Here is a 24,554-nt window from a genome sequence, read left to right as displayed (position 1 = left end):
GGACATCCATCCAGTTCATTATAGTTTCCCCCAACATCTCCTAGAAGACTGATGACAAATGTTTACTAAATTATTTAAAATGGTCAGTGTAGTAAGGCATACATCATAATTTCTGTATATTTAACTTTTAGAATTACTGCTTTATTTAATTATTTGACAACACTTTTTAAAATACCTTGGTAATTTCAGTATTCATATGAATTTAGTCTCTTGATTGGGATTCTTTGGAACAACTGTGGGCAAACCGTGCGCTTACATGATTATTTTTCTTTGCTAAAAAAGACAGTGTAGAGTTTCTAGAACGATGATTCACTCCAGTGTGCAGAAGAGTCACCTGTGGATGCTCATTCCCCGCTATTTTAGAACGAATTCTAATTCAGGTGGGTGGGAGAAAGGCCCAGAAATCCTGGGCTGACCACACTCGGAGAAACTATGCCTGATAGCAGAGGTTTTCCAACCTTACAACTGTGGGTCCTGCCTAGTGGCCTCAACTAGGTGGGAGGAAGGAGGCAGGTCGGGGGAAGACAGTGGACAAACCAAGCCAACCCATGGCAGCCAAGCACGGTCTCTTATTTATCAGTTTCACATATAACCCATCTATAGCATGTTTCATTTTGGGAAAAGAAACTCCCTCGTTACAACGTGTTTGAAAAACTCTGCCTCAAAGAAAGAAATTTAAGAGAAATAAACCAACTTTGTTCTTGTTTCTAAGGTGTTCAAATCAGAGAAGGAAGAATTTAGGTGCTGGCTGAACTCAGGAGGGTTTTAAAGGGTGAATAGCTGGGCGGTAACGACAAAAGTAGCTGAAACAAATCTGAACTTCTGGAAACCCTGGAAGGTGTTTTTTAGGTATTTGAAGATGGCAAAAGATAATGGATTAATATGAGAGACAATGTCATGTTCTACATTAATAACCAAAGCAATCATATGATCTGTACTTAGAATCTAGGACATGTTATATTGTGGTTTATGAGTGGGACTCAAGGAGCTCAAATGGATCATCCAAGTGTCCCTTAGAGGAGTGGTTCTCAAGACATAGCACTCAGCAGAGTCCTGTGAGGGCTGCGCCAGGCCAGTCAGTGTGGCGACAAGGCTGAGAATCTGCATTTCTCTGCACTCCGGTTCCTGCTCTAAGTGTGGCTCCAGCAGCCATGCTTTGAGTAACAATATCCTTTTTTTTTTTTTTTTTAAATCAACATATCCTGGTTGCTTTCCTTAAATTTTCACTTTAAAGACAACACCAAAATCAAAACCTTTGAACGTATACTTTCAACCTCAAAGAATCAAAGAATAGCTATAATTCTAAAATAGCACCAATATAGCCAATATTATTCTTGTGAATGTTAATGAGCTATACTGAAACAAGGTAAAATGTAAACACTTTGCTTTGTACTTAATTTGAAGTGTTGCCACTAAAATCAGTTACAGAAGTTTATTCTGAAAGACACTATGAAGGTTGCAGACTCAAATGCTGATAATGGTTTCAAAACTAAATTTATAGAATACCCAGAGAATAGGTTGCATTGTAGACATGTACACAGTTTTAAAATACTCATTAGCAACAGTCTTTTAGAGACATATACTGTTTTCATATAAATTGGGAGGTTTTTTTTTTTTAAATTTTGTAAAATGTTTATTTATTTTGAGAGACAGAGAGAGACAGAACATGAGCAGGGGAGGGGCAGTGAGAGAGGGAGAGACAGAATCCGAAGCAGGCTCCAGGCTCCAAGCTGTCATCACAGAGCCCGATGCGGGGCTCGAACTCACGAACTGTGAGATCATGACCTGAGCCGAAGTTGGCCGCTTAACTGACTGAGCCACCCAGGCACCAAATTGGGAGTTTTAAAACCATCTCCCTTTAGTGCTTTCAATTGTCACATGGCAATAGACCAAAGACCCAAATAATTTCAAACGATCGCAGACACTATTTTGGCAAGAATTCTCATGTGTCAGTACTTTTAATGTGGTGTCCATCAAATTATAGTAAAAAGAGGACTGTAAACAAGATGCAGCCCCTCTATTTTCATGAACATCATCACAACAGATTACAGAAAACCCAGTTTATATTACACCATCAAGGGTGGTTCTCCCATTAGTTCACTTTGTGACGGGTCATTAGGAATATCCTCAAATGCAAGAGTCTCATCATGACCCCTCAAAATACCCAGTGAAACGTTTGAGCTTGGAGGAAATGGAAGACGCTGAACCTGATGCACTGCCTTGAATCCCACTTGTAATTTGAGTGGAGCAAACAGACCCTGGATTTTTCTCAGTGTGGAAAAATTCATTTTATCTTGGTTGAGCTGGAATTTTTTTTTCTGATAATTCAAGAGGATGACTAGGCAAAAGTTCATTTTTCACACAAGGAAGACCTTTTTGAAGAAGAGCATGGCTTTCAAAAGGTCCACTTGCTGAAAGTTCAGCAACTGGAATGCTGTCCTTTAGCTGAGATCCAAGGCCTCTGACATTCATGTTCAACTTGCTCAGTGAACAGCCTCTCAGCCCCGTTACCCTCAGCCGGCCCCACTGCTCACTTCTGTTTCCTGAGTAACAATACCCTCAATAAGAAATTATATTGCTTCAAATATTGTGAATGTATAAAATGCATTAATTTGTAAACATTTGATTAAGAACACTGAGTAAGCTACTTCTGAGCTCCAAGGTACCCATGCATGAACTAAGTTCTCATGTAACATCTTTTTTTCCTTAATGAGGAGCCATTCATCACCTCCTGACAATCAGATGATATGAAGCTGTTGGGCCTAGAGAAAAAATTGCTATATTCTCTAATATTTGTCATTAATTTACAGTTAATTTACTACATAGCAAAAATTCAGTGAATCTCCACCTTGTGCCAGGCATAATTCTAGGTGCAAGGATGTAGTGGGAAATAGATTCAGAAGAAATGCCTACCTGGTGGGATCTCATTCTACTTGGGGAGCAGGTAATACACAAAGAAACAAATAACTAGTAATTATATGTCCTCTGGAGAAAAATTTACCAGAGTAAAGGGAGTAGAGAGTGTTAGAAAGGGTGCTGTCTTGTATAAGGTACTAAGAAGGCCTTTCTGATGAAGTGACATTTCAGGAGAGCATCCACAGAGGGATCTCAGGCAGAAAGAGGGCCAGTTATGGATCCAAGGCTTGGAATGCAAGGAAGCCACCAAGACAGGGGCAGAAGGAGTGTGTAACAGAAAGAAGAAGGGAAGTCATAAGGGGGTCAAGATGGGGGCAAGTTGCATACAGGGTGGTAGATCTTAAGTTTCACCCTGATGAGAAGGGAGCCGCTGGAAGAGTTCTGAGCCATGCAGTAGAGTGAGATCTGATTTAGGGAATTGGCTAAGTCAGCTGCCTTTTGAATTGGCTGCTTGTGAATCCTAGAAATATGCTAATTCCAATAACATCAGGAAGTAGTGGTAATAATAATGGTCAACATCTCTGAGTGCTTGCTGTGAACCTGGCACTGTACTAAGCATTCTTTCCCATGAATGTCTTGTTTAATTCTTTAGAAGCCCCACCAGGTAGGCAATATCATTATCCTCATAATAGAGAGCTAATAGCATCAGACTATTTGAAGAATGGATTCAGACAAGGCAAGATTTTACCAAGAATTGTCTTACTCCAGAGCTTGTGTTTGAAGTATCCAGTAGCCTATACTCCTCAAAATATAGATATCAGGAAGAAAGAATGAGTTTCTGCATTTGCTCTGGACATTTTGATTATAAACAGTAGACACAGTCTGACAATAAGTCATTTTGAAGAATCATGTTAAATTAATTATAGTCAAGTAATCAAATTTTTGCTATGTTTCTGAGATACTGTTCTTACTTTTTTTTCTAATTTTAGAGAGAGAATAAGAGAGCGAGGGAGAGAGAGAGAGAGAGAGGGAGAAAAGCATGAGTGGGGGAGGGGCAGAAGAAGAGAGGGAGAATCTCTATGTTGTCAGTGCAAAGCCCAACTCTTGGCTCGATCTCACGCACCACAAGATCATGACCTAAGCCAAAATCGAGATTGGATGCTCAACCAACTGAGCCACCGCCACGCCCTTCAAGTAGTCAAATTTTAAAACTCAATTTTTATATCACGTGGTGTACCATTTTTTTCTTTTTTAACTTTTTTTTTTTTGAGAAAAAGAGAGGGAGAGAGAGAAAGAATGAGAGAAGGAGGGTGGCAGAGAGAGAATCCAAAGCAGGCTTCACACTGTCAGTGTGGAGCCTGATGCGAGGATTGAACGCACAAAGCACAAGATCATGACTTGAGCCAAAATCAAGAGTCAGATGCTTAACTGACTTAGCTACCCAGGCACACCTCCTTTATTTCTCTTTTTAAAAATAAAACACTTGCTAATTTTATCCAATTCTTTCAAGTCTTTTTGCCTCAGCTTACTAAGAAAGCATTTCATTAGTAATGAAGAACATTTTACTATAAAATAAGCATATATCTTCTTACTAAATGAAAGATGACTTTTGAAATATAACTCAAAGACATTTTATAGAAAAAAATTATAGACAAATATGAAAAAAAAAGTATAAATGGCCTTCACCAATCCTTTCAACATTATACTGGAAGTTCTAGCTATAAAATAAGACAAGAAAAGGAAATAAAAGGCAACCAGTTGGGAAGAAGACATAAAACTGTCTTTGTTTACAGATGACATGATTGTCTATGTAGAAAATCTGAAAGAAAGAAAGAAACAAACAAACAAACAGACACTTCCTGGAACTAATATCAAGGTTGCAGGATACAAAATTAATATGCAAAAGTTAATTGCTTTCCTACAGACCAGCAATGAACAAGTGGAATTAAAATGCAGTAACATTTACATTAGCACCCCTCAAAATGAAACCCTTAGATATAAACCTAACAAAATATGTACAGCATCTATAATTAGGAAAATCACACAGCTCTTTTGAAGGAAATCAGAGAACTAAAAAATACAGAGACATTTCATGGTCAAGGAAAAGAAGATTCAGTATTGCCAAGATGTTAGCTTCCCAACTTGATCTACACAAGTCCAGTCAAAATGCCAGCAAGTTATTTTGTGGATATTGATTAACCGATCCTAAAGTTATATGGAGAGGCCAGAATAGCCAACACAATATTGGAGAAGAACAGACAGAGGATTGAGGCTGCTCCTTGTTATGACATGCTATAAAGCTACAATAATCAAGACAGTATAGTATTGGTGGGAGAATAGACAAATAGATCAATGGGATAAAATGGAAATCCTAGACACAATCCCACGTAAATATGGTCAGCTGATCTCTAAGAAATGAGAAAAGGCGATAGGATGGAGAACAGATAATCTTTTGAACAAATGGTGCTGGAATAACTGGACACCCATGTCTTGAAAAAAATCTAGACACAGATCTTATACTTTTCACAAAAATTAACTCAAAATGGATCTTAGACCTACATGTAAAACATAAAACTATAAAAACCTTGGAATATAGCATGGGAGAAAACCTAGATGACCTTGAATATGGTGATGACTTTTTAGAGACAGCACCAAAGGCACGATCTTTGAAATAAATAAATGATAAGCTGAACTTTGTTAAATGGAATAATTTCTCCTCTGTGAAAGACAATGTCAAGAGAATAAGAAGACGAGCCACAGATTGGGAGAAAATATTTGCAAAAGTCACATTTGATTGACTGTTATCCAAAATATACAGAGAATTCTTAAAACCCGGCAGTAAAATGAACAAACCAATTAAAAAATAGGCAAAAGATGTGAACAGACACCTCACCAAAGAATTTATATAGATGGCAAATAAGCATAAGAAAAGATATTCAATATCATATGTCATTAGGAAATTACAGTTTGAAATGATGACATACCATTACACACTCATTAGAATAGCCTAAATCCAAAACTCTTGAGAACACCAAATTCTGATGAGGGAACAGAGCAACACCGACTGCCATTCATCGCCGGTGGAAATGAATTGGTATGGCCATTTTGAAGGCAGTTTCTTACAAAATTAAACACACTCTTACCATACAACATAGCAGCTAAAACTTGCTGTTTACCCAACTGAATTGAAAATGTATGTCTATGCAATGAACTGCATGCAGACTTTTATAGCAGCTTTATTTATAATTGCCCAAACGTGGAAGCAACCATGATCCTTCCAAAGGTGAACAGATGAAACGTGGTCCATCCAGAAATAATAATATTCAGGGCTAAAAAGAAATGAGCGATCAAGCCGTGAAAAGACAGGGAGGAAATTTAAGTGCATAGTACCAGGTAAAAGAAGCCCATCTGAGAAGCCTACATACTATGTGATTGCAATTATATGACGTTCTGGAAAGCTACAGATACAGTGAAGATCTGTGTCTATACAGATTGCCAGGGATTGGGGAGAGGGAAGGACGGACACGCAGAGCACAGGATATTTTAGGACATAGAAACTACTTTGTATAGTACTATAATGGTGGATGTATGTCCGTATACATTTGTCAAAACCCATAGAATATACAACACCAAAAGGAGCCCTAGTGTGAACTGTGGATTTGGAGTGATAATGGTGTGTCAGTGTAGGATCACGACTAAAACAAATGTGGCTACTCTGCTGTGGAGTATTGGTAGTGGAACAAGTTGTGTGTGTGTGTTGGGGAGGGGTGTCTATGAGAACTCTGTACTTTTTGCTCAGTTTCACTGTCAATCTAAAACTACTCTAAGTAATAAAGTCTATTAAAAAATAAATGTAATTGCTTTTAAGGCTTGAGCTCTGGATACTCACTGTAGATATATCGTGATTATCAGAGAATATGTTCTTATCAGCATTTTTTTTTTTTAGCCAGTGGTTGAATGTAGTATAAGACAAACATTATTTACAGGATTATAAATTAGTTAACATCTGCCAAATACACATCAGTCATGGAGGCCTACTAATGAAATAGAGTGATAAACTTCAGATTTAATTCTCATTTGATCCAAAATCAAATCTCAAGAACTTGAAAATATGCATAAGACATGCTAATGACTTTAAGCCCAAGAGTGTGGATTTCTTGGTGCATCAAACAGCTTTAAGGAGAGTCTCTTGTGTAAACCTTCCCGGGAACAACAAAATTTTGGCAGTCATATGAGAGCAACTTAAGGTTGCTATCCTGTAAAATTATAAAAAATACATTACGATTTTGCCAAGAACTTATTTTTTTTCTCCAACATAGACATTTTTGCTATAATATGCTCTTTCAATATTATAAGTGAAAATATGGAAAATGATACTGCACAGTAGCGGGAATTTTGCCAGCATGACATATTTTGGGTGGGTTTTTGAGGTGTGTGTGGGGAGGATCGTCCTATATTCCTTTCCAAGAAGTCTGAACACTGTTCCAAAAGCAGAATGAGTTGTTGCTTCCTGTTGATTGTGCTTTATATCTACCGTAGTGTGTTTACTTGTCATGGTTTTGTTCACCACTTTGAAAGTGTGCTCATCAAAAGCGAGTAAGTCTCATACACTTCGTACTCCCATTGGCTGGAACATGGATGGTGGTACATATATTGTCATATGGCCATGAAGTATTATTCAACATATAATATATAGCCCTTACAACTCTTGAACCCATTTATCACGCCTGTGGGTAAAATGGTTAATAATTGCGTGTGGAGAGCAGGGTGCAATGTGGGGTTAGCAGAGTACTGGAAATACTTGTTACCCGGAAGCAGTCACAACTTGGTAAAGGGGTGGCTAGGGATAACTGAGCCCTCCATACAGAGCAGTCAGTTCCTGCATTTGTCATCAGTTCACCTTCTGAGTACTTTTTATTACTCTCATGTGGTAAAGAACACAGGAGCCATCTTAGTCAGTCCTAAATGTACAGCTCAGTAGAGTTAAGCATAGTTACACTGTTGTGTAACCCATCTCCAGAACTTTCCCGTATTGCAGAACTGAAACCCTACATACCCTCGAAATAACTCCCTAATCCCCCCTCCCCACAGCCTCTGGCAGCCAGCCTTCTACTTTCTATTTCTTATGAACTTGACTACTCTAGACACCTCGTATGAGTGAAGCCATACAGTGGTTGTCTTTTTGTGACTGGCTCACTTCACTTAGCATGATGTCTCCAGGGCCCATCCATGTTGTAGCATGTGTCAGAACTTTGGAGAACTTCGTATGTATAATAAACCAGCAACAGGAGATACAGGGGTTAATGAGAAGAACCAGACCCTCAAGTAGCTCACAGTTTAGAAGATGTATGTATACAATTTAAGTGGAGTGAGTTCTGAACAAAAAAGGCAAATCAAAGCAGTGTGGTGCTTTGGAGGATGGGCTCTGAGAGTCCAGAAGGACTTGTCTGTGGCTGGCAGAGGATGGGGGCTTTGGAGGAGGTGGTGAGGGGCTGGTCACACTCAAAGGGGGACAGGCTTGTGTAGTGTCCTGCCAGTGATGACCATGGCTGGTGACCATGACCTACAACAGGTTCGGAGGACTGATGATGTTGGAAAGGTGGTTGGGGGTTGGGGAGTGAGCTCCTGTTGTGGAGAGCTCTGGACGCCAAAACCTTCAGTGACCCAAATGGCCATGATAACCTTTTTGTCACATTCCTCCTATCTTCTGGTGTTTAAGAAGGTCTCCCCACATCTTGCATTTTCTTTCTTAAGTACTTGGAAATGGAGAAGAGTTGGGTAGTCAGGTAGAGCTGGATGGAGCACCCGTGTGTCCTCTGTGTGACAGAGAATCTGAGAGGGAAAGCCCAGAGCCGCGTGAGTGAGCAATTCACGCCATCCATGACTCACCGGCTGAGTGGGGAGTGGGCTCCCTGCGGGAAGAAAGGAGAGAAACCAAGGCTGGCCTTTCCACCCCGTGCTTCTGGTGTGGCCTAACACATGACTCTGTTAGAAGTGTTTTGTCCTTTGCGATGGTTGTAAAACACAAGCAGTTAAAAATGAACTCCAGGGGGTCGTGGTGGGAGATGACAGGGGTGCTCGCCAGGGACCTCAGAGGTATCGATTCTTCTGATGTCACCTCTGCAAGGGAATATTTTGATTAAAAAGGAAAGGGAGAAGTCGTGCCCTGGACTAAATGGGGCTGACGTGACTGCGCGCTCTAAAGGCCCCACCGTGGGTAGCGTGGTCATCTGTCTCCTACGGGTCTAATGCCCACCAAGTAAAGCATTTACATTTTTTGCTCTTTGAGCTCTGAGGTCCTTCGGAGGACCCTGGGCATGTGCCAAGACGGGAAGATTTGCACTTGACAGGAGAGTGGGAGCCGAGGCAGGATATTTATAGCCGGTGAGGTCCGTCTTGGGAATCGTTGAAGTGTTCTAATTAATGCAGACTGTGCCAAAAATGCGGGCAGGCTGCTGGATTCCATTTTCTTGATTTGTTACAAGGAAGATAAAGAGAAAAATTACAAATTAAGTGGTGGGAATTGGCTGCCTATAATAAACTCTTAAAACTTTCTGAATTTGTTCTGAATAAATGAAGACTAATGGAAATTCTGTGGATGTTTTGTTGAAGGTGTTATTTTGTATGAACGGTAGCTTCCAAGAGATTTACACGTAATTCAACAACCTTTGTTCTACCTAGTAATGAAAATAGGAATTAGCAAAATGTCCATTTTATAACAGAAATTGAAACACTCATTATAAGTGAAAACAAAACAAAACTATGAGAACTTTGTTTTTTAAATTTTTTCTAGGTAATTCCATAGAATCAGGCCCAAACTCCTACACCTTCTTTTTTTAAAAAAAAATTTTTTTGTGTGTTTATTTATTTTTGAGAGGGAGAGAGAGAGACAGAGACAGGGGGCGAGCCAAGGAGGGGAAGAGAGAGAGGGAGACACAGAATCCGAAGCAGGCTCCAGGCTCTGAGCTGTCAGCACAGAGCCCGACATGGGGCTTGAACTCACAAATGCTGAGGTCATGACCTGAGCTGAAGTTGGACACTTAACCGACTGAGCCACCCAGGGGCCCCTCAAACTCCTACACGTTCTAAGTCTAATTGAGCTATAATTTATTACCCAAATGATACCGCTGAAGCTCTGTAATATCTAAAAATTTCTTCCTCAGTCCCCAGAGATGGAATTAAATTGACTACCTTTGGTGTTAGAAGTGTGTTATTGTACTCTGATTCTTTGGAAGTTAATGCTCTATTTTCTTTGTGTATGATAATTAAACTAATCAAAATGTTCAACCAATGGAATTGTAATTAGAAGGGAATCAAATGGTTAATTGTTTGTCTAGTGGATTAAATAAATATCCGTTAGGCCAGGGAATAGTTTTTATGTTCTGTTTCCCACAGTGCCTGTTACATGGTAGGCCCTTAATAAATATTGGTTGTTGCTGGCAAGTGCCATAGGAAAAGGTGACAGGCATTTATTTGTTCTAATCCTTGGGCCACAGCACCCCTGCGTGTGAAACGTCTGTGACACAGATGCTATGTTTAGTGGCAATGAGCCAGGCTGACCGAGCCACATCCCAGCTCTGCCTCTTACCGCTTCCGTGACCTTCGACAGTTAACTTTCTGCCGCTCTCATTCTGGTCTGTAGACCAGCAATAGCATCGTCACTCAGGAATTTGTCAGGAAGGCTCCATCCCAGACCTGCTGAATCACCAACTGTGTGTTTTTAGAAAGGGTCCTCAGGCAAATGGCGCGCAGTAAAGTTTGAGAAGCCCCGGTTTTCTCAAGGTGCTAGGCCTTGGATTCCTCGTTTACACGGATAACGAAATTACCTACCTCACACTGTTCATTCCAGCTACTTTGTGACCAGTGCTCAGAACAGAGCTTGACAGAGCTTGGCCAGTGCTTGGCACATACAAAACGTGACTTAACCGTTGCCTGGTTTTGTTATCCTTTTGCTTTCCGGCTCACATGATCAACAGCCCTGATGTTGGGCCTGGGCTCTAAAACCAGTGCAGGTTTATAGATTCAGAGCTTCCTGATTTAAATCAGAAAAAAACAGGAGCTACACCCCCATGCCATCCTGCCTGCTCGCAAGACTGCATTCTGTCTCTACTGTGGTTTTGAAGTTGGGGTTTCATTTCACTTTAATTCATTAATTAAAATTTAATTTTAGGGGCGCCTGGGTGGCACAGTCGGTTAAGCGTCCGACTTCAGCCAGGTCACGATCTCGCGGTCCGTGAGTTCGAGCCCCGCGTCGGGCTCTGGGCTGATGGCTCGGAGCCTGGAGCCTGTTTCCGATTCTGTGTCTCCCTCTCTCTCTGCCCCTCCCCCGTTCATGCTCTGTCTCTCTCTGTCCCAAAAAAAAATAAATAAACGTTGAAAAAAAAATTTAATTTTAGATGTTGGTCACTTCCACTGTGTATTTGGGACTAATTTAGCATAGTGGATATTCTGGGATAATGAAGAATGACATCAGGAACAAAATTTCTTCTGGCTATTTTCCTAAAAGTTTACATTGTCATCATCTTCCAACTCTGAATCACAGATGATGCTTTTTGGGTTTTTTTGTTTTTGTTTTTGTTTTTGTTTATTTTTTCTCATATTCTGTTAGATGATATACTACATTGAGAGTATCTCATCAGAAAATAGGATTAATCTTTTAGTTTTCATGATCTGTGTTTAGTTATCGGGAACCAGTCGGACAGAAAGGAAGTTTCAATAAGGGGAAAAATAAGATGCAGTTTTTTTCTTTCTTTTTCTGTTGGGACTTGCTCAGAGAACCCTTTTGGCTGTGTCCAGTAATTTGAAGGAGCAGACTAGCTGGGGACTGGTCAGCTGAAGTGGACCACAGAGGACCTTTATCAATCTGGCCCTGTCAATAAGTGACAGACAAGGGAAATTTAAGAACACGTTACTGTTGGGTTGCTGTTTAAGCACAGGTTACTATGGCTCAGTCAGTTAAACCCCCGACTTCAGCTCAGGTCATGATCTCACGGGTCGTGGGTTTGAGCCCCATGTGGGGCTCTGTGCTGACAGCTCAGAGCCTGAAGCCTGCTTTGGATTCTGTGTCTCCCTCTCTCTCTCTCTGTCCCTCTCCTACTCACACTCTGTCTCTTCTCTCTCTCAAAAATAAAATTTAAAAAAGAAATTTAAAAAACAGGACAGGTTACTATTGAGCTTAGCAATGCAGACAAAGATTATGTTTCTGTGAGCAAGAGAATGGCACACGTGGATTCAGATTTGATTACTGGGGTGCGAGTCTTCAGACTAGAATTGTTTGACAGAACAGCATTCTGGAAACTTGAGTGCTGCCACTATCTCTCTTCAGATGTTTGCACGAATCTAATGAATGGATCCTTATATGGATCTAAAAGTCTCCACCGTTACATAACTGCAAGCAAAAGATGGGTACACATCTTCACGATGTCCTGCCTTTCAAAGAGAAGACATTTCACTAACCTGCTGACCAACGAAGGCAAACAGTGTAATCTGGAGGGATGGCTTGGCAAGGATGATTTGCCGGTCTTCACAGATTGCTGCTGTTTGCCATGCAATTTCTTTATTGTCACAAAGAATGGACAGACCCAGCTTCAGTGAGTGATACTTCTATCTGGCAATTATTTATAAAAGCTGCTGTTGTGTGGGTTTCTGATGCCAATATAATCATTTTGATGATAAAGAGCCACCAGAACTCTTTGAGTTCTAGCTGATGGCTATGAAGTCACCTCTCTTTAAAAAAATCATTGAATCATTTGATGATATTCTTTTACTGCATTTACCCTTTCATGGTGACATCACTGAGATTTTGGTGGTGTTTCATATATTTGAAAAATAAATCCAATCTTGGGGGAAGATAGACCAAGAGGAGTAGGAATTAGAATTTTTCCACAGGTGGTGAGAAAACATGCTTCAAATTGACCATGTAGGATTTTCTTTCATGAAATGAGAAAGATTACATCTATTATGGAGTATTTTATGTGTCCATAAATACTGCTAGTGGAGTTGCTGTATTTGAGATGTGCCAACTTATTCTGGTAAAATAGAACCATAGCTTTGAGTCCTTTGCTTAATCCACTCTCTTTATGTCCATAAGAAATATTATATCTCAATAAAATATAGCACATCTTCAGTGATAAGAATACTAGTAATTTAGGGCTACTGTATGGTTGTACATTTGTGTCACTTTTTGCTTATTATAGAGAAACATATTAGAGCCTTATGTTGTCTTTCATTAACAGAACAATCCAGAATTTTTCAGACTTGTTATTTTCCCCAGAATCCCTTCAAATTATTTCCATAGGTATATTTTTCTTATGGACTTCATGGAAAATAAATTTTCTTGTATGTATGAAGAAAAACAGGTTTTCTTTTTTAACGTAGTTAATTTGAGAGGTTTGCTGCATACAGTAGGACTGTGAGCACCAGGGTGGCTCACACAGTTGGTACAAGCCCCATTGAGAAGTGAACTTCATGAGACAGGATTTCATCTTGTTCTGGTCTGTCTGCAGTACCCAACACAGTGCTTGGAGCATAGTAGGTGCTTAATAAATATGTATTAAGTGAATAAAAACCTGTATTCATTCATTCTTTCATGGTCCTTTGAGATTGGAAAGTAGAAGTTCTAAGTTGCGGGAGAAGTTTGGGTTCCTGAAGTAGGGTCCAGTGCTTCTGTCAGAGAAAACCAGATAGCTTAATCATTGCAGTCAATATTTCCAGATACTCAGACTTCCAAATTCTGTGTATATAGTTAAATCTCATTCCCAAATTCTCCACCTCACAAACACACACGCAAATGTTGCACTTTGCTCAGCACGAGGTTGCCATGACATCATTTAGTGCCACCATCTTTCAATCACGATATCCTGCACGTTGCTTCTTTTTCCCATACCTTAACATTCAACTTAATGACAGTCCTTTACAAAGTCAGATAACAAGTTTTCTTCCCCCTTCACACAGCCTTGCTTCCATTGTAGTCCTTTTCAGATGTCATAGACTTTTCTCTTACCTCAAATTGTTAGGAAATTATTACAGAACTTTACAGTCCCACAGGAAGAAATGACATCTCTACCTTTTGGCTTGGCAAGTCTACTTTTCAGAGTTTATCACAAAATCATATTAAGGATGTATACAAGGAATTTCCCATAAAGATGTTCAAACATAGCATTGTTTACATTGGCAAAAAAAAAAAAAAAAAAAAAAAAAGAAAACAATCTAGAAGTCCAGCCATAGGGACTGAATAAATAAATGTTTGACAACCCAATAAAATGGCATACTCTGTAACAATTGAAGGTGATGTTGGAGAATAATATTTAATGGCAAAGAAAGATGCTGTATGAAAAAAGTAGATTCCAGAACCCTGAGTGGTGTGTGATCTTAGTCTAAAAAAATAGACAACTAAATATATGTTTCATGTGTGCATGTGTAATATAAAAAAAGATTAAAAAAGCAGATATAAGAGTTGATAGTGATTTTTTTTTTCAACGTTTTTTATTTATTTTTGGGACAGAGAGAGACAGAGCATGAACGGGGGAGGGGCAGAGAGAGAGGGAGACACAGAATCGGAAACAGGCTCCAGGCTCTGAGCCATCAGCCCAGAGCCCGACGCGGGGCTCGAACTCACGGACCGCGAGATCGTGACCTGGCTGAAGTCGGACGCTTAACCGACTGCGCCACCCAGGCGCCCCGATAGTGATTTTTCTTACAATAGGATTATGAGTTATTTTTATTATTTTTTGTTTTGAAACTTGTTTTATTATAACTTTCGATAATAATATACATTACTTTGTAAGATAAGAGAAATTAGTGATAAAAGATAAAAGTGATTCAACTCCTAAGGTCTGTGAAATACTCTATGCCATGGTCTTGGAAATATGATTGCTCGGAGACTATAACTTAGCACTCCTGTGCAGTGGACCCTGGAGTGATTACATTTCCCGAGGGTGTCTTAAATTACTCGGGGCTCACCTTTGAGCATTGGATTTAAAACATCTTGGTGGAGGCCTGGGAATCTATATTTTGGTGGCTTCACAGATGACTTTGATGAGCAACCAGTGTTGGGACCTCCTATGGTCGGTGTTTCTTATCTCAGACTATCACCCCTTTCCCCTCCCCCCACCAACTCCTTTACAGGTAGAGCATCTAGATTGCTCCTCCAAGCCTATAAATTAATAGTAAGTTTATGGCCACTCAAATTTTGGTCTCTTGACATTGTGTTCCACTATAGGGAGCCAGGAATCCCTGGAGAATGGCAGATTCAGACCTGAGACAGAAAATATGCAAGATGAACCCTGAATGCCTTATAGTGCTATCTTGCTCAATAGCTTGTGTGGGTTATCCAAGATGGATGGACTGCGTGAAGGACACCTGGGATAACAAAGATGTATTATCCAAAGATGGCATAATCCAAGATAAAAATAGTATGGAAAACAACTTATTAAAATCATTTTACTAAAAAAAATCAAATGTATTAAAAAGCCTTGGCAATAACTAGAACACTAAAACTTTACTCAGAAAGTTGGTAATTAAAAGAAAAACAATAACGATTTCTCTAACTTCTATAAGAATTCTGTTTCAAGGTAACCAAGGTCCCCTTAGTGGTTGGGGAAAACTTTTCTGTGCAGAATTGTTCCAGATAATAATTGAAGATGATACCGAAATCAGAATACTCACCATTTTGCAAGTCCTAACTCATTCTGGCAACAGTTACAAAAAGGTCAAAGTGAGTGAGTAGATAGATACACCATGAAGGGATCAGGCTGGTGCCATGTGATCAGTCTTAGGGTCACTAAAGGCGGACAAACCATCAATTTGTCTTTTTATCATTTAATCCATTTTATCTGGAGGTGGTTATATTGTACTATTTTCTATAATTTTGTGTAAAAACTTCAAAGTACCAATTAAAGAAAGATCCCCTTTCAACATTGGAGTGTGTGTGTGCATGTACGTGTGTGTAATGAAGAAATGTTAGGGTAGGATGGCTGGATTAGATACAGTGCTGGTTCATGTCTTGTAGAGCAATAACCATAGTCTTTGGGGTTATCTGTTACACTGGATAAGAATTATGGCCCGTGAATGGGACTCTGTTGCCCCCATACCAAACCTGTTTGTATGTGAGGGTCTTGTAGGCATCGGCACACAAGTAAGGTCAATTATCATTTCTTAGTAATGTGTTGTCATACCTTATGAAGTGAGAAATATTCTCAAATATCACTCTCTGTGAATATCCTTTGTTGCACTTTTTGTTCACTTATGTCATGGTAAGATGAGAACAAATTCTTATTGAATTGCTGTCGATAACTGTGTTGCGGTGAAAAAGTAAGGAGGCTCCATAAAGTATTTGTTTCTGAATTCTGAGGGCCAGTGAAGACCGGATACTATTGGCAAAGGTTTAACTCAGTAAACAAAGGCGTAGTCCACTAAACTGAAGGTGAGATACATAAATAAGAAAAATATCTTCATATATTCACAAACACAGAATAATGAAAGTACTCATAATATTCAAAACAAATAGCCGTAATTAAATTTCCCTCCTAAGTTTAATTGTTCTCATGTAATTAATTCTTGTTCTGTTGGATCTTGGATTAGCGGGTTGCTCTCATAAAGGACTTTGACTTCCAGACTGAAATGATCCTGGAATGATCCTGAAAAGCCTAATTCATTCCACTGGTACAGTGTAGAAGTTGTCAAGCTAATGCTGGCTCTAACGCCTGTAACTGAGAGTCCGTTCTTTAAAGTATCGGTAGTCGAAAGCACCTGGCATGGTCCTTTCCCTGAGGCCTGAGACCGTCCTTCTGTGATGAAGACACAGCTTAGGTCTGGGGTTTGTAGAGAGCTCTCAGGCAAGCCTCAGATGGAAGCACAAACGAACCAGTTTCCTAATAACAAAAGGCTGGTTGGATTTTGACAGTGACCAATAATATCAGAACGGGCAGAGCAACACTCCCCTTGGTGGTACAGTACATAACTGTCTCATAAGGGTTTGGTCAGGGGAAACCCTGAGCATAAGACGCTTTAATGGGCAACAGAGGCTTCGACTAATCTCTGTGCGCCCCCCACCCCCCCCGCCGCCCCCCACCGCCAAGGGTTCAGTTTATGGATTTGGCTGAGTAGCATTTTATCCACGTAAACCAAACCTAGGGAAGGCTGAGTCTCCTCTGACTGGACAGCTCGTTCCCTAGCTCCTTCAGGGGGAGCGCATTAAGAAATGAGAAACACACCAAATAAACCCGGTGGTTTCTAGCGTCTCTCTCCAGGTGCCCTCTGGGAAATTCAAAGACATTTTTTTTTTATTTTAATTAAAATTTTTTTAATACTTAAAAAAAAATTTTTAATGTTTATTTTTGAGAGAGAGGCACACACAGAATCCAAAACAGGCTCAACTCTGAGCCATCAGCACAGAGCCTGACATGGAGCTCGAACCCATGAACTGTGAGATCATGACCTGAGCCAAAGTTGGACGCCCAACCGACTGAGCCACCCAGGCGTTCCAATTTAAAGACATTTTTAAGTGCAAGGTATACACTGAAATTATTAAGTTTTTATTTAAATTTTATTTTATTTATTTATTTTAATTTTTTTTAATGTTTATTTTTGAGACAGAGAGAGACAGAGCATGAACAGGGGAGGGTCAGAGAGAGGGAGACACAGAATCCGAAACAGGCTCCAGGCTCCGAGCTGTCAGCACAGAGCCCGACGCGGGGCTTGAACTCACGGACCGTGAGATCATGACCTGAGCCGAGGTCGGCCGCTTAACCGACTGAGCCACCCAGGCACCCCTAAATTTTTATTTAAATTTTAGATCGATTTCTAGAAGGCAAGATCAAAGACATTATCAGAGGAGATTTGATCATTTGATTCTAATAAAGTCCTCGGCAAGAATTGAGAAACAATACTTGGCTATTTTTTTTTTTAAATAAAGTGACAATAAAATATTAAGAAAATAGATGCGGGTAAAGTAAGGTGATCAAAAGGAACCAGTTCATTTACAAGTGAGGAAGCTTTGTCTTTTTAAAACTATCTGGCGAAGAATATGATAAAATCAACCTACAGCTGAGAATACTTTGGCAGGTTATAGAATTGCTACTTGGAGAGATTGCATAGATGGACTCGGTGTTCTAACATGAATTGAATTAACTCCATAGAGAAGAAGTCTAATCGTAATTTTGAATTAATATAATATTTGATGAAATGAGCTCCCTTCTTTGGCCCTTTTTAAATTATCAGTAAGTCCATCAAAACTATGGAGACTTTTTACTAATTTTAACACATTTCATAACTTCTTTAAGACTTAGCTTTTATGAATAAAAGAAAGTAAAATTCACTTTCCTCAAACTTTCTACACCTTGTTATATTTTCTATTTCCTCAAGGTTTGTCTTTGGCTCTATTCTTTCATATTCTGGAACAAACTGCCACTTTGTTTTAGTGGGGGGAAAAACAACTCTCTTGTTTTAACACTAAAACAAAAACTCATTCCATCACCTTGGGGAGACAGTTGTATTTTTTTGTTGCTATTGCTTCTTGTACAGTGCCAACATGCAAGCTAATTATAACTTTTAGCCAAAATAACAACTTTTTGTTTTACAGTTGGGATAACAGAAAAAAAAAAAAAAAAAAAGAAAAAAAAAAAACAAAAACCTGAGAGGTAGCTAATTGAGAACTACCTGTCATAAGGATTTTAGCAGAGTAGCAAAGCTCATAGATACACATTACACAGTTTTCTATGGGTTTGACTCCTAAAAATAGCAACAATAAAATTTTATTAATGTGAACTAAAGATCCAGCTGTTTTTAGCATACAACAGATAGAACCAAAAATATAGAAACTTAAAAACTATGTTACTTATTGATGCTTTTGTATTCAATCTTAACAGATATTATCCAGCCATCAAAAAATTCTTCATTAAATATCCCGATTTAATGTTAATCCAGAGTTTTGAGTTACATAAGGATCTAAGAACTTATATTTTGGCTGACACACTACAAAACATCATTACTATAAAATATTTGCCAGACTTACAAGTCAATCTAGTGAAATACAAATGCATACATGTATATTTTCATAAACTTAAATATCACACAAGTGTAATGTTAGATTAATTAATAAACCAATATGAGAAGTATAAATTCAGATTAACTACTGTCTTTGTGGGAAATCAAATCCGTCTTTTATAAAATATAAAATAAAAATCTTATTACATATTTAACTCTGATATATCTGAGAAAAGATACACAGCTTTTTGTTCTTCCTTAAATCCAATTTATTGAAACAGTTCAAGTGTCCAGAGATTCACCTTAATTATGTGAACTTGTATTCTTCAAATATTTCTGAGCTAGTAGTTCCCATAAGAAGAACTTTTCCCCCCTTAAAACTGAGAGTAAAGAGTAAGTTTCTTGTCCAAGATCCTGAAACTAAAAGATGTTGAAGCTAAGATTTGAACCAAGATCTTTGGTCAAAATTCCTTGGGGTGCCCGGGTGGCATCTGACTCTTGATTTCGGCTCAGGTCACAATCTCACTGTTTGTGTGTTGGAGCCACCTGTCGCACTCTGTGCTGTGTCAACACAGAGCCTGCTTGGAATTCTCACTCTCTCTCTGCCCTTCCCCCACTCATGCGCTCTCTTGCGCGCGCTCTCTCTCTCTCTCTTTCTGTCTCTCAGAATAAATAAACTTGAAAAATAAAAAAAATCCATTCTCTTTGAATCGGATCAGAGTTTTTCTTGGCAAATGCTTCGATTCCGCATGGTTTGCAAAGTCAACACTCATCCTATACACTCTGAGGTAAGACCAACCCCCTCATTAGAAGGCCTTCAACAAATCTCTCCATTTTTGTAAAACATCTCAGTAATAGTTTCCTTAGTTAAGAGAAGTCTACTTTCCATGGCTTTACATTTGACTGAACAAATATACCATTTGACAGGAAATATGCAAAAGCCATAGAAAAACCACTTTTAATATGTTCGGAGTTAGTCAGTGAGAAACTTTATGATTTGCCTTTGTCAAGAAGTTATATGATCTTTTCTTTTCTTTTCCATTTTTCTTCTTTTCAAACACAGTTTTGTGAACCGGGCTTCCCAGCTATTTTGGGCCTGTTTCTAAAGCTTTTTTGTTTGTTTGTTTTTTGTTTTTTCTCCTGTCAAATTAGTTCCAGGTCATCAATGAACATGTTGTGTCACTCTGTGTGTGTACTTTAACGCAGTATAAGATTGAGCACACCCAGCCCTGGACCATATCTGGCTTCTTAGTCATTACCCGCTTGGGAATAACATTGAAATGTGATCAGTGATCCATTCTAAAGGGCCTCCTGAACTTAAAAAGCACCCACATTGTACAATATAAACCTCTATCACCACTCAGCAACTGAACCAGACAAGACAGAATGCCAAATCCAGCAACATGGTTACTGTTCACAGTCTGGTTTTTGGGCTGCATCAGAAAATTGGGAGCCAAATATACCAGGCAAGTATTTCTAAAGAGCAACTGTTTTTCCTCAGTGTTGCTTTGATTTACAATAATTGGTCCAAAGGGAGCTATCTGGTTGTAATGTGTTTTTACTCAGCTGTTTGACAGTAGTTGCCCATAACTACAAATTATTGATACAATATATTCATGAATTATGTTCACAGTCCTCGGTGATTGGAGGGAATCGATAATTCTTGGAAAGATGGAAACAAAACCTTACTCTAGGGAAAAATATCTGATTTGCATTAAATAATTAGCTCATCATCGTTCTTTTTTCTGGAGAACTCAAATGTGGGATTTGAGACTAGTCAAAAACCTAAGCACCCTCCTTATAGACGTAATGAGTTTACAGAAAAATAGGCATGTTAATTTTGCACATTAGAGATCTTTAGCAAACTTATTTGGGAAAGTGTTTGAAAATGGTAAATGAAGATGGTGGATAATTTAGACAGTCTACGTACTATATAATAGAGACCTATTTAATATGTACCTCTTCTGATACTTCAGGTCTATAGATAAATCACAATTTCACTGAAGACGTTTTTTTCAGATAATCACCCCCTACTTAACCAAGTTTTAATACCTCTATTCTTGTAGCATTAGTGTTTTTTTTTTTAATGTTTAATTTGTAATAACATTCATTTTTCTTTCCATTAACTAGGGGAGCATCTTAAAGAGTTGCCATTGACAAGTCCTTGAATGTACTCTGATGGTTTCTTATTAACCCTTGGAAACTGGGACTGCTGTACAGCCACTTGGTTCTAAATGTAAAAATTTATATCCCCTCATGACCTTCCAGCAACAGCAGAATGTGATTTTGTAAGACATTAGCATAATGGAACCTTTTCAATAAAATGATAAATTGAGCCCATCTCAGAAAACAGAACACACACTTGGTAATTTATTGCAGTCATTGCCATGTGGAGGACCCCATTCATATTGTATGCTTTTAACTCTGATGAGAATGTCGCCTTTCCTCATATCCTGCACGTCTGCAGGATTCGCACGGAAGAGAAATGATTTTTCTCAGGGAGCCAGCAGCACTTGGGGAATAGTCATCATTGCATGACATTATTATCTCTCTTGAACGTATCTAATTACTTCATTGTTTTTAAGTCTCTTTCATGTAAACAGAAGTTGATCGTTGTTCTCTGGTGTATTGGGGAGAGGCTGGCAAGGAGCGGGGAGCTTGTATGGGTTACTCTTGTCTACATGTGACTCAAGGTTTCTTCACAACCAGATAGCGAAGGCATTTGTAGATGTGAATCCTTTCTCTTAATTTACCGAAACATTGTGAATATATTACCAGAAAACATTTCTGCCTAAATTAATAGTTGAAGGTTAAGAAGGGATTACATCTAGGAGACAACTCATTTGTACAAATATGCCTCATAAGTGGGAAATACCTACATGGATTTTACATAGGAGGGAACTAACGAGAAAAACTAAGAATACTGCATCAAAATTAACACATTTAAGTCTGCTATGGGAGGGCCATTTGGATCCTCTGCTTCCAGTAGGGACTGAACTTTCTCTTTTTGGTGCAAATACGTAATGATCATTAATGCCACGGAGAACTGCATTTTCATGGGAAAGGCAGCTTGCATCTGCTGGAGCCTATACCAGGAATGAGGAATAACCATCCTATAACGAGATGATGTGGCCCAGTGTGTGTCCATTGTACATTTTGCGCTGAATGCAGGAAGGGTCAATGCTAAATTTAAAACTTGGTGGTAGTTTGTGTGTCCACCTAGGCCATCCTTCTCTTGTTATCTTATTTTAAAAATTCCTTTTGTAGCCTTTTAATTTGAAGGGTAGAGATCCATTTTAGAAATATCCAAGGGATATATTATAAGCGAATAAATAAATTATTTTAGAATGTGGGCTATAAATTATATAAGCATTTGTGGGGTAAAAAGCTCCAGGAAATTCAGCTTCTTTTTTATATTCTTTCTCAAAAGAATTCTGCTTTACTGAAACTAGATAAAATATCACCATCTAAGTGGAAGAAAACCTGGTATATCTGTGTGGGAAAATTTGCTGGTGTCATTGGCGACATGCTGAATTTCAAGATCATTGCTGTCTGTAGTGCTGAATATGTATAGTAGTGTGTTTTTATTACAGTGTAAGCATTTTCTTGATGAACTATTCATAGTTTAAAGCAAAGCATGCTACAATAGCTTGTACTGTCCTGAAATAGTTCTCACTTAGGATAAGGAAATAGTTGAAGTGATACCATATAAATCCTGGGTATCATTTTCATACTTTTTTTAAACCAAACCATGGCTTAGCAATATAAATAGGGATAAGAAATAGATATTACAACTTGTACTAATATTCTCTAGTCAATTCTTACTCCTTTATCCACTATCACTCTAATAAACTTATCTCCACAAAATGATCTCATCTTTACTTGAACTCACCATATGTCTGATTCAGTCACTTTATCTGGCGATTCGTTATGCCAGTTCTATAGACGTTTGAATTCAGTAATGAAAGTCTTAATGTCTATTGGTTGCTTTTGGAATTTTAAATTATATTTTTAAATTTGGTGCAATTTACTTACAATAAAATTATGACGCCATTCTAAATAATGTTGAACACCTCTTAACAAAGTCCAAATCCAGTTATGTTTTATTGCATAATTGGTTAAAATAATGACGGTGATGATGACGACAGTGATTTTCAGGGGATAGCAAAAGACATTTGATAAAATTGTAGCACAGGGGTAAGAGGGAGCAAAATAGTCAGTTAAGCTTTTTAGCTTTAACATGTATGATCTACTTTAAGTTTCTTACATTGAAAGACATTCAAGAAGTCAATACACAAAATTATCAGCTTTAGAGTAAGATCGTCCAAAGTCCCTAAGAGATATGGTGATCGGTGCACGTCTTTAAAATCTCTAGGGCAGCAATGCCTCCGCATCCTTCAAAATACCATTCTGGAGTTAACCTTTGAATTGGTTTATTTGATTGAAAGCTCATAATATGTGAGTCTTAAAGTATGATTAATTGAATGACACTTTAGTTAAGAAACCGCGCTTTTGAGTACTGATTTTATTTCCTGTTCTATTCTTATTTTTAATGGGACTCATCCTAGTCTTTAGTTTTTATCCTCCATTGACATTTGGACACAATTAACTCAACCACTCATTGACCTTCAGGGGCATGGCTCCTTTCCTGTGAATAAGAGAGTGACAGGGTCATGAATTTTCAAATTACATTACTGTTTGCGAGAGAGAGTATTCCCGCTTCCTCCGACTATTGTTTTTATTTTTGTTAATCTACTGGGGTGTGTTTTGCTCTTCTTCAGATTTCTGTTTTAGCAGAAATAAGTTGATTGCACCCCAATAGCTATAAGAAATATAGCAATTTCTCATTAATGCTTCCAAAGTTTTTGCAAAAGGTAAAATTCCTCTTAAAGTAAAAATATTGCTGCCAACCCACAAGCAGATCACATATGGAAAGGAAAGGATGGAGTGTGTCTTTGTGGATCTGTTTCATACCAGTTATTATACATTAAGTATCGTGTGCATAGAAGTATTCAAAAGTATCTGCTGAAAGAATTCATTTTATATGTCTATCAGTTATTCCATACTCAGGAGTTGACAAAAGCAAATATATTGTACTTTTCAATGTTTTTAACTTTTCTCGTAATTTTATTTTTCTCCTCTGGCAATTTACTAAGAACGGCTGGGAAGCCTGTAGAAACAAGCTTCACTGGCTTGGTTAGCAAAGCCATATTCCAATTCCATGAAAGAGACCAACTAGGATTAATTACACTAATTGGCAAATTGTTATACATTTCTTATCTTCCGCATGTGCGTGCTGTGAGGAATCCTTGTTGCAAACCACAAACTTGGCCTTAAGACCCCGTGAGGCCAGATTTGGAGAAGTAGTTCCCATGCTATGGGCTTAGTAAAAGAAGCAGCGAAAACAGATTGCACCTAACATCTGGGAAGCCCAAGGTTTTGTTGTTTGCTTTTAGCTTTATAGTCTCAGGACTGTATTGTGTAGAATATAGTCTCAGGACTATATTGTGCTAAATTGTGTAGAATAGTGATTGGATCAAAATGGTAAATGTAATAGAACCCACAGGGAGACATAGGCAAGCCCTTTTTTATTGGTGGTGTCTCGCCCTAGGCTGTTTTCACCCTAATTAGATTTGCCGTGTGGGGTCCTCTTGAAAGGGCTGAAAACAGAATCCTCAAGTACCATGAACACATTCTTGGAATCTCTCATCCAC

General features: G+C 38.6%; 1 protein-coding gene and 1 pseudogene across 2 annotated transcripts in view; one reads left to right on the top strand and one right to left on the bottom strand.

Annotated features, from left to right (window-relative positions):
• PRKN (parkin RBR E3 ubiquitin protein ligase) overlaps positions 1-24,554 on the top strand; it is a 1,351,707-nt gene that overhangs the window by 438,053 nt on the left and 889,100 nt on the right. The window lies entirely within an intron of this gene.
• LOC115514616 lies at positions 2,046-2,531 on the bottom strand (annotated as a pseudogene).

This window comes from Lynx canadensis, chromosome B2 (genome assembly GCF_007474595.2).
Source record: "Lynx canadensis isolate LIC74 chromosome B2, mLynCan4.pri.v2, whole genome shotgun sequence".
NCBI classification, from domain to species: Eukaryota; Metazoa; Chordata; class Mammalia; order Carnivora; family Felidae; genus Lynx; species Lynx canadensis.
The sequence above is the reverse complement of the archived record's forward strand: the minus strand, read 5'-3'. Positions and strand labels throughout refer to the sequence as shown.